General features: G+C 39.5%; 1 long non-coding RNA gene across 1 annotated transcript; it reads left to right on the top strand.

Annotated features, from left to right (window-relative positions):
- Positions 1-278: 278 nt before the first annotated feature.
- Positions 279-3,894, top strand: LOC134452118 (uncharacterized). Its single transcript, XR_010035375.1, has 8 exons — positions 279-308; positions 409-483; positions 1,109-1,228; positions 1,339-1,424; positions 1,742-1,833; positions 2,084-2,201; positions 2,312-2,394; positions 2,792-3,894. It is a non-coding gene; the product is annotated as an uncharacterized LOC134452118 (long non-coding RNA).
- Positions 3,895-5,034: the final 1,140 nt, after the last annotated feature.

Below are 5,034 nucleotides of genomic sequence, written 5' to 3'. Positions count from 1 at the left end.
TATGTGCAGTATTTCCGAAGACTGGTTGGTTTATATTTTTGTTAATGAAATATGTAAAGTTGTTGTGTGCACTACAGTAGTGAGACAAAAGCCTTTCATATATTTAGGTTGCCTGTATGTTTTGAAGGTGTGTCTGCAAAGCTCTGTAACGTTTTGTCTTTTTTTTTTTTTTTTAAATCTCTTATGCTCTGGATAAGATGGACGTCTTTCCTCTGACCTGTTACCAAGACAGCTGGATGTGAAAGAAGCTGGAACTAAGTCACTGAAGAAGTAAACAGATGAAAACCGATTTGGATTGTCTGAGAGATGTAAGTGACTGAGTTCAGGACAAATGTGTATGTCAACTGTATTGTAGGCCTATTACTTTAACAACAAAATCACAATAACTGCTTATTTGTTTGGCTGTAGGACACAAGTAAAAGGAGAAGAATGCTGCTCAGCTGGGTTGGCGAAGCTCTTGGATATCATCAGCACATGTATGAAGTAAGTTTTTTAAATGAATGCACAACAGCAGGCGTTAATGCGCGTGCACACACACACACACACACACACACACACACACACACACACACACACACACACACACACACAATGAGAGCTGGCCTGATATTGTTCTTTGATTCTGTGAATGTGTATGGAATGCCTACAGCAGTGGTTCTTAACCTTTGTGTCTTAAAGCACCCCCTTACCTGTTACCAAGACAAGCCGCGCACCCCCACCTAAAACTTCTACACATGTATACGCACTAAAACATGATTTAAGTGATTAATTACAATGATTCTGAGATAAATGAGACTTTAATCAATTACCTTAATGACTTTAAATGGGGATCAAAACAGGTTTTTAATTTTATCTGGCCGAATTATAATGTTCCCAAGCAGAAATTTGGTCACAACCTCAACACAAACAAAATTCTGCGCACCCCCTGGAGTCTCTGGCGCACCCCCAGGGGGTTCCCGCACCCCAGGTTAAGAACCACTGGCCTACAGTACTGTCTGGTGTCACTTCAGACAATTTTGCAACGGTTTACTGTATGTTCTGTCTATTTGTCTGCCAAACTCTCAAACTTGTTGTCTTTCTTTTTGTCTTCCTCTTTGGGCACCGGTAGGCACAGAGTCATTCCGGTAGGCACAGAGTCGTTCCTCGATGGACGTGATGACCTGGCACCAAAACCGCTTAATGTGTATGAAGCTGTGTCTGCATCGAGGGAAGAACCCAGCACTGAAATGTGAGTGTATGATCCAATAATTGTAAACATGGGTGCCAGTTGTACTATATATTTCACAGTAAAATCCCAATTACTATTACTCATAGTTATTCATTCTTTTTCTGCTGTAGGACACAAATGAAAGAAGAGTACTTCTGCTCTGCTGGGTCTGCGACACTACTTATCCGAGGAGTCCTCAAACATCAGGATGTAGGAAGTAAGATCTTTATATGTCATGCATAACAGCCCATGCGTGCACGCGCGCGCGCACACACACACACACACACACACACACACACACACATATGCTCATACACACACGTACAAAACATGCGCATGCACACCCCACTCTACACCACACACAACCTTAAAGGAAAATCCCTACTAGTTTCAACATCCAATTATATTGTTCTCACTACCACTGGCTTGTCAGGACCCAACAACACAGTTCAGGATAAATGTGTATGTCAACTGTATTGTAGGCCTATTACTTTAACCATGAAATCACAATAACTGCTTACTTTTTGGCTGTAGGACACAAGTAAAAGGAGAAGAATGCTGCTCAGCTGGGTCGGCGGTCACACTACTTATTCAAGAAGCTCTTGGATATCATCGGCATGTATAAAGTAAGTTTTTTTATATCAATGCACAACAGCAGGCGTTAATGCACACACACACACACACACACACACACACACAATGAGAGCTGGCCTGGTATTGTTCTTTGATTCTGTGAATGTGTATGGAATGCCTACAGTACTGTCTGGTGTCACTTCAGACAATTTTGCAACGGTTTACTGTATGTTCTGTCTATTTGTCTGCCAAACTCTCAAACTTGTTGTCTTTCTTTTTGTCTTCCTCTTTGTGCACTGGTAGGCACAGTCATTCCGGTAGGAACGGAGTCGTTCCTCGATGGACGTGATGACCTGGCACCAAAACCGCTTAATGTGTATGAAGCTGTGTCTGCATCGAGGGAAGAACCCAGCACTGAAATGTGAGTGTATGATCCAATAATTGTAAACATGGGTGCCAGTTGTACTATATATTTCACAGTAAAATCCCAATTACTATTACTCATAGTTATTCATTCTTTTTCTGCTGTAGGACACAAATGAAAGAGGACGTCTTCTCTGCTGGGTCTGCGACACTACTTATCCTAGGAATCCTCAAACATCAGGATGTAGGAAGTAAGATCTTTTTTATGTCATGCATAACAGCCCATGCGTGCACGCACACACACACACATACAAAACATGCACGTGCACACTCCACTCTACACCAAACACAGATAAACACACACAACCTTAAAGGAAAATCCCTACTAGTTTCAACATCTAATTATATTGTTCTCACTACCACTGGCTTGTCAGGACCCAACAGCCTCTTTTTTCCAGCCCTGTCCGTCATCTCATTCTAATGAGTGCATGATCTGTTTACATATAAAACAGACATAGCGTGTAGCACCCAAAATGCACATGCAGTCAAGTCAAAAATAACATATATATAATTTCCCTAAACCATATTTATGATGACTGAGATGGAAGAGCCATCATTAACACTTTTCTTTTGTTTTGCTTTTTCAAGACTTATGGTGAGATGCCAAGAGCCGCCATGAGGGATATGCAACCTGCAGCTTCACCATGCTTTTGGGAGATCATGTACTACGTGAACCTTGAGTATCTACAAGCCAGCTACTTTAAGTTCTTGAAAGGGTAGTGATGTCATTCAAGCCAGATCACGAGACAAGGTCCTGTACAAACTGTCAATCTAAATGTTGCGACATCCCTGTCAGTTCTTTTGGACTGAATACATGCTGTGTTTGAAATATATTATTCGGATAACTCCCCATCAGGGAATACCTTGTCTGTTAATGACGGATGGACATGCCATTGACATGCCGTGCACACTTTGATGTTTTTTATTTTAATGTTTTCTATGTTTTCCAATGTTCTTTTTTTATTTATGTTCTGTTATATGCTGGTTATGTAAGTACTGTATGGAATGTAGTGACTGTAGAGACCAAGACAAATTTCAACCTGGGGACAAAAAGTTCACACCACTCTGTTAGCGCAGTTATGGATGCACTGTAAATTTTGTAATTAACCAAAAGTACGGTGAGAAGCCTGTTTGTGCAGATGGACCTGCTGGCGGGCCTGTTTACTCATAGCTAAAAAGCAACATATTATCTGTGCAAAAGCACATGGGTTCTTCGAAAAGGGGTTAAACATTTTAATGTGCTGTTTTACAGTGTGCTATACAAAAGGTAAGGTGAAACTAATTTTTTGAAATTCTATAATTGTACAGTGTCACTGAAATCAAATGGTGCATTGGTAAAACTGAACCATTTCTTTTAATCCCGTTTAGCAGAGCCTATGTTTGAACTATACTGTCACCAATATTGTAATGACTGAGTTTTAACCTGTTACTTAAGGCTCTTGGTAATGTCATAGCAATGTTGCTATGATGTAGTTGAGTCTTTTCAGTCATGAGTGATCAGTCTTGCTGATAACCCGTCTTTGCAAAGAGGCTACAAAGATGCATGTAAATTCAATTAAGGTTTTATTGCTCCAATGCTATCATGTGTTAATGCTACACTGCTGTGATTTGCATCTTTATAGTATACTTTTATGAAATGTATTGTTAATTATCTTCATTGTTCAGCAATAAAAAAAAGATCTGAAATATTATGCATTCTTGTATTTTGTTTTTTTTAAATTGATCTTAATTAATGCATTGGTCAACAATTCTGGTATATTTCACCCTAATGTAATAATGTTAAGTCATAATTGTTTTTTGTAAATCCCCTTGCAATTTAAATACCCAATATTGGGTTAAAGTATGAACCCAACAAAGAAGTCAATATGACCCAACAATGTGGTAGCAGGTCTGACCCATTTAATGGGTTCTTTTAACACACAAATTGGGTCAGAATGACCCATTTAGTTGGTTTAGGGGAATGACCCAATGTGAGGGTTAAAATATTTTAACCCAGCCAAAGGGTAGGCCCAATACTGAACCAGGGCCTGGGTCAGATAATAACCCAATTTGGGTTGTTTTTGACCCAGGCTTTTTAAGAGTGTACATACACACACACACAAACACACACACACACACACACACACACACACACACACACACACACACACACACACACACACACACACACACACACACACACACACACACACACACACACACAGCTGATTTTTATTTGATTAGGATTATGATTTATATTGTATGGTAAGCTGTATTAAGAGTTTTTTTCTCTGCATTTCAGATTGATTCAGATAGAATCGGCTACACCAAAATGATACAAACAAATAATTATTTGCACAGTGACAACAGTGATTACACTTGAACTTGTTAATCTTCACTTTAACCAACTTTAATCATGTCTTTCTCTTTACTGTAAGTGTCTGTAGCCTCCACAAAACAAAGGATTTATAGATAAACAGTTGTCAGTTGATGCACTTACTAATAAACAATGCTTTTTAAATTGTATGCTTCAGGACATGCCAATCAAACTGCGATGGGGACATTACCCTAACTAAACACAGACCAATTTTAATTTGTGTTACATTGCAATAAATATGAGAATGAAAAAAAACCTGCCCTAGAAAAGTAATTAAAATGGATGGAACGTTTTCTGAATGCGTAAAGACTTTCAATGATGCCAACACCAATAAAATCCCTCGCTGTTGTACACCAATGAGAACACTTGGGGGCACTGTTGCCACACAACAAAATCGGCGTTAGGCAACCCATTGTGGATGATGTGAGTGAATCTGCCTGTAGGATCCATTCATAGGGGGCTGCTTCTGGGCAGG

The sequence above is a fragment of the Engraulis encrasicolus genome, chromosome 7 (assembly GCF_034702125.1).
Source record: "Engraulis encrasicolus isolate BLACKSEA-1 chromosome 7, IST_EnEncr_1.0, whole genome shotgun sequence".
Classification (NCBI taxonomy): Eukaryota; Metazoa; Chordata; class Actinopteri; order Clupeiformes; family Engraulidae; genus Engraulis; species Engraulis encrasicolus.
This window is presented reverse-complemented; position numbering and strand designations above follow the sequence as displayed.